The following is a 15,834-nucleotide window of genomic DNA, read 5'->3' as shown; positions in this document are numbered from 1 at the left end:
CTTTGTGCTTGGTGAACTCACAAACCTACAGCAAGTGGAAGCAGAATTACATGTGGGATGGATTGCTGTACAAAGAGTCTTTCCTCTTGGTTTCTTATAGAGTGGATGCTAGCTCTGTAGTATCAAAAGTTTCCAGGGAAAGGAAATTTGACTCTCTGAATGTATAGTCTTAAAGGGATTTGGCATGCTAGGCTCATCTTTTATTCTCTTAGTGCCTACAACCTCTTGGAAATGGTTTTCTTTAACGTTCAGTACAAGAGATCCCAGGTTGAGTGAGATCACGGACCTCGTCCCATCTGAAAGGCAGAGCATTACTTCTGGGTTTGGATTTGTGTTGATGACTTACACACTGCTGGGCAGCTGGTTCATAATCTGTGCTAAGTGTGAAGAGATTTTTTGCTTCTGGATGTCACTTTGTCAGTACCTTGCTAAAGCATACTAATTTTCACCTTCTGGGGTAGCTGTTGACCTAGAGTCTTATTGAAGAATGTAAGGCCAATGATTTCAAGAAGTATTCCTGCAAAATTCTAAGAATAAGAAATAAGTTCTTAAAGGTTGCATTCTCGAGAGATAACATAAAATGGCCAGTACTACTAATGCTCTCTTGATGCTGATGTCATAGATACTCTTAACTGCTAATCAGTATCTGGGCTATGAAACCCACAAACGTATGGAAGACGTTCAGGAGAGGAGGCTGAAGCTTGGGAACAACTGCATGTGCCTACTCAACTGTTGTGTATCATAGAATCACAGAATGGCCTGGGTTGGAAGGGACCACAATGACCATCCAGTTCCAACCCTCTGCTATGTGCAGGGTCACCAACCAGCAGACCAGGCTGCCCAGAGCCACATCCAGCCTGGCCTTGAATGCCTCCAGGGATGGGGCATCCACAGCCTCCTTGGGCAACCTGTTCCAGTGCAGTTTAGTTCATTCATGTTTTGTCTAGACCTTTGAGGCTAGGATTTGTTGGTTTGTTTGTTAGTTTCCCTCTTCAGACAGCAAAAGTTTAGGCGTGATGCCTGGACAGTGGCATGCTGGGGGCAAGCACTGTACAAAGCCTTTGCCTCATGTCTCAAGGCACTGCAAGTCACATATTCACCTTCACAGCTCCTATAGTTTCCTAGGAGAAGAGCAGCACTCTAATGCCGAGGCAGAGTAGAACAACAGCAAAGGGCGTTTGCAACTTTTGGATGAACACATCAGAAACACTCTGCCATGAGGTCTCATTTCAAATTATTTGTTCTTGTAACATTTTTGTTACAACAAACAAACAATATTTGTTATTGTAAACATAGTATATGTTTAGTAGCATCCCGCCAATAAGAGACTTTCAGTGATGCTATACACATGCCAAACGAAAACTATTAGTAAGGCTGAGAAATCAAATGCTTCAACACTTCAAGGCTTAGCAAATGCAGAAACTGCTGTTTGAACTTATTGCCTTTAGGTAATCACTAAATACTCGTTCTAGGTGCCTAATCAGAATGTTGAGACGTAATCTCAGAAGTGTTTTTAAGCCCTAACAAATTGTAATATTACCAGAGAGTATGTTTGTAATGCAGAAATTGTTCCTAAAAGGGGGTCTTTGTCACAGCAGATGGGATGTTAAAAATGATGTGAGACATTTTACCTTAATCTGTACGTTTCTGAGATCCTTTCTGTAATGCAGATAATGTCCCCTATCATCTAGGATGACAAGGTGAAGCCATATTTTCTTCATTCACACAAATAATTTGCAACTTGAAAATGAGAAATTACTTCCATTTTGATCTGAAAAGAGAAATAAAAAGGCCCTTTTGAAATGTTCAGTTATATTCAGTACGTAAGGCCGCTCAGCACACACCGAACAATGAAGATCAAAACTATTACAGCTATTTGTTCAGCAGGCACTGTCTGCTCTGTGTACTGTACAAAATGGGGCCTGGTGGTAAAAAGCACACATGTCACAATGTAATTCAATATTCTATTTTTCACAGCAAAAAAAAAAAGGTGTGTGGGGGGGCAATTATACAAGCAAGCTTTCTTTCTGGTATTTTCTAATTTTCAAATATTTGACTTGGTAAACATCAGGTTCTTTTTTTAATGAGTAAATTCTTGGATTTACCAAATAGCAAACTGACCCCTTGCCCTCTCCCTCCTCAGATTCCATCAGAGTATTGACATAATCAGAAAGCACCATTAGAAAGCTTATTACTTGAGCTCGTACTTTATGGTAATCATAAAACAGCCCTCCCGGTGCAGCCAGATGATACAGGAGGGAAGGAATCTTTGTCTTACCTTTGGAAATATTTGCTTTCAAAAGAGATGTAGTGTAAGAAAATACAGGGATTTGTTCAAGGCTCTGTAGAGCGCTGTGCTTCAGTGAGCACGAAGCCCTCCCAGGCTGCATGAGCTTCATCTTCTCATGCCTCATTTCTGTATTTTCTTTCCTCCTTCTGTAAGAAAGTGATGATTTTAGGGGACGGATAAGTGGACCATTCTTCTTAGACTAGTAAGCATGAGAACGTAATGGCCCCACCTATGAAATAAGCCCTGTGAAACTGTAGTGCTTGTCAGGTTATCGCTATTTTCTAAACAGATTTTCAAAGCCGTAATCCAGTGTAAGCTCTGATAAATTAAAAGGTAACCTAACTTTTAAGCTTTCTTCTTGCTACAAAGATCTAGTTACAAGGCAAAACATCTTTCCTCCGTAACTCAATCCCATGAGTTAGGAAAGCCATTTTCTAGAACTCCAGCATGCTCTTATTCACAGTTCATTCCATGACCATGATAGAGGCCGTGCATTTTTCCTCGCACCAGAGCAAACTGCTCACATGTAATGAATGTTACAGGGTGGCCTTTTCTTTTCCTCCAGCGAACTTCCACTTCTGATTTTCTTTAATTGTCTTCTAGCATTAGCACTCAATGGGATAAGTCCAAATCCCAAATGCAGAAATGTGGTATAACAAACCACTGTGCTGGGAGCTGGTCCGAATTATGCAAACACACCAGCTGGTGCCAAACAGTTTGCTTGGCACTGGAGCCCAGTTCAGTATTTATCCCCATGTAAGACACTTTCCAGAGCTGTGGCTTATAAGTACCAAAAAAAAAAAAAAAAAAGAAAAAAAAAAAAAAAAGAAAAAAAAAGAAGAAAAAAGAAAAAAAAGCCATTGATTTAAACCAAAAATGAGCTCGTGAGGCAGGGGTGAGGGTGAGGAGGGAGAAAGAAGTTACAAGAAATGAAATGACTGTGAATTTACCATCAGAGAAATGGCTGGGTGATATACAAACTGCTTTGTAGAGATAGAGGCAGTCCATAGAAGTGGGGCACTGCAGTCAAAGCGTGTGTAGCTTTGCATGGACTGTTTTATCTGTGGAGATGTAATAACAAGAAGAAGGATTTTATTTTGCCTGAATTTAGGAAGAGAATAGCCATGCTCTTAAGTATCCTGTGACTCCTGAATGGCCTTTTTCATAGTCCATATTCTGGGGCTTGATTACGGTTGAACTTAAGGCTGTCATATCAGGTACAATTCTAATATAATGTTGTTATAGATATAGTTTGAAATACGACTGCCCAGTAAGGGGAAAGATTGGAGTGTTTTTCCCATCTGCTTTAGGCTGTTGATGTATCTCAGCAGCAGTCGGCAGCATCTGTGCTCAGACACCCAAGTTTATGGTACAGTTAAAATAGAAACTTCAGAGGTTGATTCACATGCCTAAATTAGATGTCTATCTAATCTCTCCCACTCAATGGGTATTTTAGTTGAGGCAGGCAAATAAGGAATATATTCATATCACATCTGTCTTCATGTTGGATTTACACTATTTTTACAATAGAATCCTATCATTTATGTTGGCAAGAACCTCAGGAGGTCATCCAGCCCAAACCCCTGCCTAAAGCAGGACCAACCTCAAACTTAGATGTGTTTGCTTGGGGCCAATTCGGTCAAGTTTTGTGCACCTCCAAGGGTGGTGACTCCACAACCACTCTGGGGCTGCCTGTCCCAGTATATCACCATGCTCATTTTTATCTTTTCCTAATACTCAGTTTGAATTTCCCTTGTTGTAACTTGTTTTTGTCAGTAGACTATGCCTCAGATTCATTCTGTTGTATGCTTGGAGGATGGATACATCCGAGTTTGCTGTAAATGAGCTGGTTCTCATGTCAGAGCATCTGGTTATGAAAGAGTGGAGCTCAGAAGAGCCTGTGAAATCCCCCCTGAGAACCATGGAGTAAGCACAGAGGGAATGGACTGCATAATCTCTTTATCAAGAGGACATAATGGGTCTAAATGGATGCAATTCAATAACAGGAAAGAGAATAGTTAGGAGAATATTGGGCATTTCAAGCACTGCATTATTACACTGTGTTAAGTCAAAGCTAATTGGCATTTTATTGCCAAGTTTGCCAGTGTCTCAAACTGCTGTCTCCTAAATTGCATCAAGAGTGAAATGCAAGTCATATTCCATCCATCAGAATGCTGCTAAAAGGCCAGCCTCACTGCAAAGGGTGCAAGGAATGATGGAGGCTGAACTAAAGCAGTCAGATGTCAGAACGGAGGAAACACAACCTAGAGGATGGAGTTTGGTGAGCTGATAGCATCCCAACAAGGAAGTGAGACTGGAATGTTATCTGGGAATCAAAACCATGACGGAATAGAAAAAAATTACTTACAAATACAACAATTCCATGCAGAAGTGAACAGATGCAAGTGTTACGTGTCTGTGATGGAAATCATAGAATCATAGAATCACTAAGGCTGGAAAAGACCCACAGGATCATCCAGTCCAACCATTCGCCCATCACCAATGGTTCTCGCTAAACCACGTCCCTCAACACAACATCCAAAAGCAAAATCACAAGGAAACTGGTGGCACAGATTAAAAGGAGAAGTTTCTGTTACTCAGAGATGCAATACTGACTTCCATCAGAGCCCTTCAAAACCTGGGAATACAGAACAGGAGGAAGGAAGTAGACATGTATAAGTGAAAGCAAGCAACTAGAGACAAATTGGGTGTGCAGAATTAAACAGGTGAATGCAGTGGTGTTTTGAAAACTGAAATGATGGGCACCTGTTCTTGGAGAGATTGACAGAAAACCCGAAGTGTTCACATGGTTGGACTCCTGGCCAATACAGCCCTTTGGATACCAGAGCACCACACCACCAGCAAGGCAGCGGGGTCCTGCTCTGACAGTAAGGGAAAGTTTGTGCCCATGGTGCTCAACAGAGTGTAAGGAAGAGGCTGGTGCTGCAACGTGCAAAAAATGAGGAAAGCTTAAGGGCCCAAAGATGCAGTACTATGAGCAGTTGATGCAGTGTTCAATGTCCAGCTTCCCCAAGAATAACTTTTATCTTGATTAAAATTATATGCATTTACTGCTAATATCAGCAGGGGGTATTTATTTGAGGTCTATGGCCAGAGGGTTTTTAATGTTAATCAAATACAAAACCCGTTGAAAATGAGCAACAACTCAAGTTTGATCTCAGTGATTTTTAGACCCAGTGTCTGATGTTAGATGAGCTGCTAAGAAAATATCAAAAATATTCAGATGGAAAACCAACTGACTCATGGTATATCAACAGGATGCACTGCTAAAAAATGAGTAGTGATGCAAAACTCCAGATAGCTAAACAGAACTCTCTGTTCTTTTTAAAGGTTGAGTTCAAGAGAGATTAGGACAAGGTCAAAAGATGGCAGGAATCTAAAGAAGAAGAATAAAAAATAAATACGCTGAGGCTGTACGACTGCTCGGCTGCTCAACAGAAAGATGTATTCCTTTCTCTTTTTTGCTGTATTATGAAGGTCTGTTAATTTGAGATGGCTTCATTTTCTTATTCAGGAAAAAAAAAAAAAGACAATTAGTATGATAATATAAAAAGGTTAAAGGGGAAACAAGCTTGTTGCATTTCATGAAGAACAGATTTGTCTCCAAGAATGCTGAATCAAAGGGTGTTTTAGTCCAAAGGTTTAGTTTGTCATACTGGAAAGATCAGGGTAGTTCACAGAAATGAGAATCTTCCGTTATGCCTTTCTTGATGAGTTGCATCAGTTGCCAACTCGAAGATGCCATGGGCTCACAGCTGACCAGGCTGGTTTGTGTGACATTATTTTTGCTGCAATAACAGCTTTGTCTGTTTAGAAAGCAAAGTAGTTGTTCTTTTGAGGAAAACATTAAATAATAACTAACCTGCCCTTTATTCTCTCCCATGATAGCGTCTGTGAGAAGAACAAAGTAAATTTGAGCAAAATATGGTCAAAACTGGATATGGAAGTATCTAAAGCAAAGCCACATGTGTGCACGTGTCTGCGTTTTCTGTCCATGAAGCTGCTGGAGCGCAAGGAGCGCAGGGCTTGGGCTTCACGTAGGTCTATGGCAAAACAGCATGAATTCTGGGATGTAGATGGTTCAGGCTAAGCATTATCAGTACAGATCTTGTCTCACAGCCCAAAGTTCTTAAAATTTGTCCTGCGTTGGTAAACTTAAGAACATAAGGTCCGGTGATTATCGAGCACACCACAGAGCACAGGGAGTCACACAGGACCTGACAGAACCTTGTGATATGACTTCAGTTCCGATGCTTTTCTCAATATGATACTTTCTGGTCTGTTACTGTGATCATCACCCATTAGCCGCGGTCATAAGCCACTGAGAATAGATTTCATTTCTCATGAACAAATGTCTTTGTGAACCCAGTTCAGAAAACAGCCGTCTTGATCTCTTGTTACTGGTTGTGCACTCCCATTTCAAGACATTCAGGACATTCCAATATGCGTGTTACTTCTTTTTTTTTTTTTTTTTTTAATTAAAAATTGTATATGGTGAAGTTTTCTGCTGAGAATTGTTAGTACGTGGATCTACAGCAAGATCTTTTTACAGTTTAATGTGTAGCTCTCTGGTCCATAAGCACTGAGAGAAAAGAAATGCATTGGAGAGCATCAACATCCTCACCTTTGTCCAGGGAGAGTGGCACACATCATGCTCAAGTTCTTCTCATTTAGGCTGGTCCCCAGAACACCTCTGCACATATTGTCTATTTTCCTTCTTCGCGTTGCCATCTCATTCCTTGGGAATGCCACAAAAGTTGTGTCTGAATTGCATTTCCCCAGAAACAAACGGCCATGTATCTTAGACTTCTGGGGCTATCATTCTTAGGGGGATAGTTATGGTTGCACCAAACCCTTTCCCAGAAGGGCAGTTCTTTGATGAAAAGAGTCCTGAGGGACCAGGGAGGAGACAGAATGAAAGAAGATTCTTGCTTTTCCCATTTTGATCTCCCCTGCCGCAACATCTTTCAGTCCAGCAGCACGAGGTGCCAGAAAAGATGATGTGTTCCTCCTGCAGCTGCTGCCAGAGAGCACTGCTGGACAACACACGCATGCTACCCTCCAACTGCTGCTGGCCTGCCTGCAAACCAGCCTTCCACAGCTGTTCTCAGCGCCATCGCTATCAAATCACCTCCGAACATTGCTGAATGCTGCTGTCCTACCAGAGTGACTCATCTGCCCGGGCTCCCAGCACACCCACACAAGTGTGAGTAAAGGTGGGATTCCTGCGCTGTAACCACCACTGTCAGCGCAGAGACTGCATCCACGCTAAGAGGCATCACCATCAGATGCTTTGCTGATCTCCATTTGCTGTTGCTGTGCTGCTGGAGCATGTGTACCGCTGGGTGTTCTCTTCCAGAGCTGAGCATCCTCGTTGGAGGTGCTGGCACTGCCAGCATGGGGCACACAGCTGCTGACACGGCTGTGCTGCTGGAGCGTGCCCACTTGGCACGTTGTTTGGAGCCGTGTGTCAGCTGTGACCTTGTGTGCTTGGTGCAGACAATGGAGGGCCTGGATTCTACCAAGATACTGCACGGTTTTCGCATGGCTGCATAAAAAGCAGTGGCAGCAAAACATGGCACACTTTTCTTTCTCTGCTGATGGGAATTTCATGTTTATCCAAATGAAAGCATCTTGATACATTTGCATTCTTGTGTGGTTTCTAGACTTTTTCATATGGAACTCTTTACTCTTTTGAAATAAACTGCACGTAGTTATTTAAAGGAGCTCTTGCCAGCTCAGTGGAAACAAACACTACACAAAGGCTTGACCGTATCAGCTGGCAATTGCTTGCTCCTTCAAGCTAAGAGTGAAGTACTAACCACAACTCATTTAGGCTTCTATAAAACCAGCACAAAACCTTCTCCAAGATTTCAGTTGCTTCCAGGCATGGCGTGGAATGTTTCCCAGCATGTTTGTCTGGATTACCCAAAGAACAAGACATTCACAACCTCTTCTGGTTTCTCCTTCACTGAGAACATTCAGATTCTTTGCAGAGGTGGCACCAGCACTCATCAGAAGGGTTCCTGTATTCCTCCAAGGGAAGCCATAGGCAAGTGCACTTGTCGTGCCTTGTTAAAGCTTTTGCTCCAGTGTACAAAATCTGTTTATGATTTCTGGTTTTGTATCTCAGACTAAGAGAAAACACCGTGCTCCCCATGGCTCTTCCCTGATGAAGAAGTGCACTGTTAGCCTGGCAAACCAGCAGCAGGAGCAGAGGAAACGCTGGATTAAAAACGCTCCAGTGTGCTGCAATTACCCAACGTGGCTTTTGCTTCTCAACAGCCCTAATTTTTCCCGTTGTTTTGCATTTCAAAGATGAATAAAGCATACATGTAGCCAACTGTCGGTGTCTCTGCTGAAATGATACAGTGGTATAGCCCTGACACAGCCCCAGACTCTCACACAGAAGACACACATTATTCATAAAGTGGTTCTCCCTAAAAATGGAGCACTCCTGCAATCTCTTCCACTTCCTAAATAAGCTAACAGCTTCTGTGTAGAGGTAGTGAATGACCACAAGAAGAATGCCAGGATGTCCTTCCTGTCTGGACACCAGTCTAGAGAAATAGCTGTGGGGAGAGGTTTACATCAAAGCAAACTACTCTGCATTTGTATTTGAAGCAAACTGATTACTCCAAAGCAAATCATTTTTTTTTATAGAAGAGTATCCGCACTGGAAACTGTTCTAATAAATTTCACTACACTGCCAAGCACTGACTGGAAAGAGTAATACTTTTATTTCAAACAACATCAAGCCGATGTGAACTCATTTTAAGGCCATTTCCATTGTAAGAGTAGTATCAGCAGTGCACATTTCTGTTCAGAGATTCTTATCTCAGCACTCCCAGGAGTTGTCTTCCAGGAGGTTACCAAAGTGACAGATACGTGGAAAGCTTTAATTTTCTCGCTAGAAGGAGAAATATTTCTCCTTCTCTTCCTTAGCATACCTTTCCCTTAAGGTCAGGCTTGTTCCCCAAGAGTCCCTTACATACTGTTGGGAAGTGCTTAAGGTCTGTCTTGCACAGTTCCCATGGCAAACACAGCTGGGCATGTATCCGTTTCCATCAGCGTTAGAGAACATGATCTTCTGCCTTGTAGCCTTTTGATGACAACTCCCATCAAATCTAGGAAGCTCAATTCTAAGAAGTCATTTTCCTTGAAAAGCGTTCCACAGCCTCCTAAGTTCAGCTTTTTCCATTTTTAACAATACTTCCATAACTCCTTTCCCAACCAGCAGACATCATTTCATTTCGCAACGGATTAATACTCTTTCAATTAAGGAAAGCAACATTAGAGTTGGGTTTTCATCACAGAGTGCAGTTCTTGCACATCCACTTCTCCTGGGAAAGATGGCACTGACATCTCATCGTTAGTGCAGGCACTGCACGGTCTGTGACAAAGCCTCGGACAAGGCAGCCTCTGTCACAAGGATTTTAATCCCCACTGCAGTGCAAGGAAGTGAGGAGGCAGACTGGAGGAAGAAGAAGAGACATACAAAGGCTAATTAAAAGAAGAGGCCTCAGCAACATTTAAACTCCAATTGTTTGAACAGTTGTACAGTAAGTGCTTTAGGAGAAGAGGTTAATACGTGGTAAATTAACTGGCAGTCACTTTCTTTTTTTCCAATGTATATTTTACTGCTAATAAGTTGTTGGGCTTCCAACAGCAGAGTGCACATGCTCTGCTTTTCTTTCAAACATACAGAAATTGGCAGGGCTGTCTCTTCCTGCTTACATCCCATTGTACTGCCTTGGAATTGCTCCTGTTTCCATCCAGCATCATCCAGTGGTTGAAAAGCAGTACAGTGAGCAACGGAGCGACATGGCGCTCTCTCCTGCAGCTCTGCCTGTGCATGGCTGTGGGTACAAAGCTTTCTTCCTCTTGACATGGGACAGTGAGGCAGGAGATTTTACTGCAGCAAACACTTCAAAATAGAATGAATTGCAGTGACAGAGGAGGAAGCAGGTAACTGGAGCTGTCTGTGCCAAGGAATCGAATCTAGGACAAGGTTCTGCATGGAGCAGCTGGCATGCAGCTTCTTCCCATTCCCTTTCCTGCTGACCTCAATGTGTGGTGCTCCTAATATTACAAAATGAAGATTGTTATTATTATTATTTCTGCACAGTCTATTTTTTTTTTCCCACAATAAGGGGTTTTTAAGCCAGCAGCTTTTTGTCATTTGGAAAACATTCTGACTTCTGTTTGTCAAGTCCACAGCTCCTCTGCTGCGCTGCGGGGAAGAGGCGTAACTGAAAGCTGATTCTGTGGACTGTGATTGTCTGCAGGTCTGCTTTGCCAGTCAATTTCTTTCCTTTCCCTTTTTTTTTTTTTTAATCCATTAAGCAGTATACTTCAAAATCCTGGTACTTTTCAGGTGGTTGACTTCGTCTGAAAGCTTTCAAAGAGCTGAATCGCACACATTTCCCATTTAACTGAGTATCTGTGAGCATACAATTGCTATGTAGCCAGCTTATTGTATAGCTTTCAGTTTACTGTCTTCATTCATAGCTTCTTAATTTGGGACTTAAAGGGGAAAGTGGTTAGTTACACTTGTGTGTGTCTCTTAGCTCCCCTGAACTTCAGCATCCCTCTGAGTCTGCTCACCAGTAACATCACCACAGCAGCACAGAAGGATGAATGACTGTTCCAATTAGCTGTCTCCCTGGAGGATCACACAGAGATCTCAGGTCAGAATCCTATAAGTATGTTTGTTTTGGAATTACTGTTCCCAAACTAAGCGGTCAGTTTTTGTATAAGGATCAAGGAATGGGTGGTACAGAACATTAAGAAACAGTGCATGTGTTCACGTGCCATTTATATGTGCACGTAAAAACTGCACACCAGCCAGTTTGGCCAAGAGCAAAACTCCAGGTCACTGCTGAAGGCTGCTGAGCCACCCAGGCTGAAATGATGCCAGCCCCATTTTCTGACTGCCTGGACACCTGTTCTGGATGCAGACAGGGTCGATATGCAGAAACTTTGCTGGCTGCACTGACTTCCTTCCAGGACGGGACCACCGTCCTCGTGTTTCCAGATATGTGACACTCATATCCCTCCCAGCAATCCAGAGGTTGTGTCCCATTTGAGCTTTGAGGGTTTTGCAGAGCAAAGCTGAAAGGCTGGCACTTGCTTGCTGCTAACAGGCATGTCACAGCGGACAGCTGCTGCGTCAGACAGAGGCTGAGGGATGTAAAATCTCGTTGAAACCAAGCTCCCCTTGCATTTATTTAATCCCCATATAGCAATGGGTAACAATGCTAATAATATGCCACCAACAAATAAGCCTGTCCTTTTCATCAATCCCAGACAGCATCGTCTGGCAGCTGTTGTGATGCAAGTAGGAAAAAAAAAGGAGTTTGAATAAGGAGCAGCTGACATCTTGTGCCTTCCCTGTGGGCCCACTACCCCTCCCTCAGGCAGGTTAATACCCTAGAAACTATAGATGCTTAGGCTGCGGTCCCAGCCTCCAACTTGTTGGCATTCCTGTACTTTGAGAGCTCAGCTAGGATCTTTCCCAGCATTTCAAGGTCATGACAGACGTTGCAGTTTACCATCTGCAGTTATGGTACAGCAGTCTGTACTCCCACTCTGTGCATGTGTGTATGGTTGGGAACAGCTACTGCAGCTGCTAACAGCAGTGGAGGTGCAAAATAAGTCTATAAGCTCCCGCTCTACACTTTGCTGTAGGTCTGAGCACTGATACGACAAGGCAACTGCTAAATCCTATGGCTCGTGACTCCTCAGTCTTTACTTGGTGTATGCTACAAGCTCCCATCCATACCACCAATGTGAATGAGAGCATGGCGTGCCCACTTGTCCTAATCAGCCAGAGCAACAGGGAAAAATCCACATTGGAATGAACACAGTAAGTGGTTTATTTCAACCTACTCAAGGGAACAGGGAGCTTATCCTTAGGAAACAAAGTAAATACACTTTTTTTTTTTTTTTTTATGCTCAGTAGTAGAACTTCTTTTTAGGTGCCTTTACTGAAGGATTTCTTAGGGTCTGCAAATGTTTAAAGAGGACTTTTTACTGCTTTAGTTAGCCAAGCTTTGCCAGCTCACAGTAAACCAGAGGAGTTTCTGTGTTGAGAAGCCTTTAGACTCCCCCTGCCTAATAAAGTGGGTATTTATTGACTGGGCTTTGAGAGAAGTACTGCACTGAGGTTTTGGTGGCAGAAGAGATGTGTGGTTTTCACATCTCTTACTGCTGTTTTGTCATGGGTGGTTTTCTGTAATAAGCTGCCTGCTCTCGCTCTGAGTTCATCCTCACTTCACTATTAACTCGGAGATTGCTCTTCTTTGAATTCCTAGCTGCAAATACATAAACCTTGAGGTATGTGTTAGTAATTTACACCTGGCAGCCCTGTCCCATCACCAGGTCTAAGTGCTAAGCCTGAATGCTGCTTGCTGTCAGTGCTGGTAGAGGTGTGATGCAGGCTAAGAGCTCGGAATGTTTACTCCTTGCATTTCACAATGACTTGGAAGGAGCGGGACAGGGACAGGCTGCTGTGCTGGGCACCAGCTGAGGACTTTGGGAGTTCCAGGTGAGCATACAGCACTGTAAGCAGCATGGCTTTGTGTCAGCACTTCTTACTCAAAGCCCAACCAAAGCAACTGCTCCCAGCTCCTCTGCAGGGAAAGCATATCTGTGGGACAGAAGGAAGCATGCTTTGTTAGATCTTTAGTTTAAGATATAGGCATGCAGCAGAGAGCAGCAAGCAGTGATAAAATATGTTTCAAGTGCACTTGCAAAATTTGTGTATATTTTGTGATGCTGTCTGTAAGAAGAGCTCTCATCTTTCTATCTCACTCCTAGCAAAGCCTTACCATGAAGAAATCATGAGAGGTGGCTTATCTGTCTGTGTTCCTTTTGACTAGGAAAGTGGCTGAATGTAAATCAGGTTTAAGTAACTTAACTAGCTTAAGACTGACATCAGCTCCATGAATTCAGAGTTAATGCCTTCACAAACATGAACTACTGTGAGGAAATGTACAAAACAGACCTTTCAAGTGTACCTGACGTGACTCAGGAATGTAAAAATCACTGCAAATCAGTGGAGTTTATAGTCCTAGATCAGCTGGATTCCTCTGAAATGTCAAGCACAGCTTTTGTATTTGCTTGTATTAGAATCACAGATTCTTTTGAGTAGGAAGGGACCTTAAAGGGCCATCTGGTCCAACTCCCCCGTGATGAACGGGGACACCCAGCTCTATCGGGTGCTCAGAGCCACATCCAGCCTGACCTTGAATATGTCCAGGACAGGGCCACCACAACATCTCTGGGCAACCTGTGCCAGTGCCTCAGCACTCCTATTGTAAAAAACTTCCTTCTTATATCCAATCTAAATCTCCCCTCTTTTATGAAACTATTTCCCCTTGTCCTCTCCTAACAGACCCTGCTAAAGAGACTGTTCTCTCCTTACAGCTCACCTTTAGATACTGACAGGCCGCTCTCAGCTCTCCCTGCAGCCCTCCCTTCTCCATGCTGCACAGCCCCAGCTCTCTCAGCCTGTCCTGTAGGAGAGGTGTTTCATCCTGGGATCATTTTTGTGGCCCTCCTCTGGACATGCTCTGAAAGCTCCATGTCTCTCCTGTACTGAAGGCTCCATGTCTGGATGCGGTGCTCCAGGTGAGGCCTCACAGTGCAGAGCAGAGGGGCAGGATCACCTCCCTGACTCCTCCTGTGAGGCAGGACCTGCCCTTGGGGAAGCTCTGCTGGTTATCCCACATCACCTCCCTCTTGTGGTTTAACCTGGCAGGTGGCTGAGCACTGCACAGTCAGTTGCCCAGTCCCCATCTTCCCAGTGGAATGAGGGGGAGAATCAGGAAAAAACACAAAGTACAACTCATGGATTGAGATAAAACTATTTACTGAGGTAATGAAAAAGATAATAATTATGACATATAGAATATCCCTTTGGCCAGTTTAAGTCAGCTGTCCTCACTCTGTTCCCTCCCAGCTCCTTGGGCCCTTTGCTGAGAACAGCCTTGGCTCTGTCCAACACTGCTTAGCAGCAGCTGTGAACATCGGTGTGTTACCAACGTTGTTTCTCTCCTAGAACCAAAACAGCATCATGGCGGCACTCTGAGGAAAACAGTTCCACCCCAGCTGAAATGAAGACCCCTCTCCTCCATGTTCCTTAGCATAGCTTTCAGGAGGATCTGCTCCATGATCTTCCCTAGCACAGAGGTGAGGCTGACAGGTCGGCAGTTCCCTTGGTTGTCCTTTCTATCCTTAAAAATGGGTGCGACATTGCCTTTTTTCCAGCCATCAGGAACTTCACCTGCCTGCCATTACTCTTCAAATATCATCAAGCCAATTCCCTCAGGACTCTGGGATGCATCTCATGGGGACCCATAGACTTACAGATGTTCAGGTTTCTCGGGTGTCAGAGAACCTGATCTTTGCTTACAGTGGGAGGGGCACTGCTCCCCCAGTTCTAACCTTCTGAACTGAACAAGCCTTTCTTGTTCTTTGCTAAAGTCCAGTTCCAGCTGGGTCTTGACCTGTCTGATCCCATCCCTACACAGCCCAGAAGCATCCCTATACTCCTCCCAGAACACCTGTTCCTGCTTCCACTCGGTGACATCCTGCTGTCTGACAAAGATTCACAGTGGTTAGTCACTGGATATCTCAGTGTGACATTAGTATAAACAAGCAATTGGAAACATTGCTAAAATCAGTCTTCAGTCTGGTATCAAGCACAGAATAAAGGAAACTGTATTGAAAATCAAAATAAAACATCAGGAGTCCATGTTGAGGTTTGATCTCCTCTAGCACCTAAGATATGGTTTACTTTTCCAACCACTCCAAAGCCCTAGTCTGCATCGATGCGGATAGGAATGGACAGTGACCTTCAGTCAGTTATGCCAGGGTTCCTGCAGGCTTCAGTGCAGCAGACGAGAGGTCAGTGAACTCTTTCAGTGGGCTAAGGGCAGGCTCCTGTTTGCATTTGCCTACAAGAATGCAGAGAGAGGAAACCTGAAATGCGTCTCTCCAGTTCACTGGCTAGAGATGAAAATACAAACTGTAAAATGCTTTTATTCTCCACAAGCACAGAGGTTTGGGGTGTCTCAGTGACTGCAGATTGTCACTGCTGGCCCCATGGGAAGCAGAGCTCTGCTCCTGGGGCTGCTCCGACACACCGTGATGAATCCCAGGAGACCTGGGGATGCCCGCTAGGGTCTGGCCTGCGGGAGGAAGATGCAGGGTTTGGAGGGGGGTGATGGTTGGGCGTGTGGTCTGGGTGAGCGCAGGGATAAGCAGCAGAGGGGACAGCCACAACATGGGGTTTTCTGAACTTCTCACCTTTTTGCACAGTGGTTTGCAGCAGAAGGGCCAAGGGAAGAGTAGATCTCACTCTTACCTCCACTCAGACCTTCCCGGCTCTAAGAAACACACTGCTCCAAACGAACGCTGCTGCAGTGCTCGGTGTTTAACTCCCCATGCAGCACAGAACTACTGTCATTGTCTTCAATGGGGCTTTGCCTGAGAAAAAAACAGGGATTGAATTAGTT

The 15,834-nt window shown here is 43.9% G+C and overlaps 1 long non-coding RNA gene across 5 annotated transcripts in view; it reads left to right on the top strand.

Annotated features, from left to right (window-relative positions):
• The window catches only part of LOC112533031, a 35,220-nt gene extending 20,135 nt beyond the window's left edge, over positions 1–15,085 (top strand). For 2 of the 5 annotated variants that reach the window (XR_006930946.1, XR_006930947.1), the window contains one exon: positions 14,376–15,085. This is a non-coding gene — a long non-coding RNA (uncharacterized LOC112533031). Of the gene's footprint in view, positions 1–6,199; positions 10,771–10,881; positions 11,350–14,375 lie in introns of those variants that run through there. The other 3 variants (XR_003076810.2, XR_003076811.2, XR_005862338.1) reach the window with 2 other exon arrangements.
• The last annotated feature ends 749 nt before the right edge of the window (positions 15,086–15,834 follow it).

Source organism: Gallus gallus, chromosome 9 (assembly GCF_016699485.2).
Source record: "Gallus gallus isolate bGalGal1 chromosome 9, bGalGal1.mat.broiler.GRCg7b, whole genome shotgun sequence".
Lineage (NCBI taxonomy): Eukaryota > Metazoa > Chordata > Aves > Galliformes > Phasianidae > Gallus > Gallus gallus.
The sequence above is the reverse complement of the archived record's forward strand: the minus strand, read 5'-3'. Positions and strand labels throughout refer to the sequence as shown.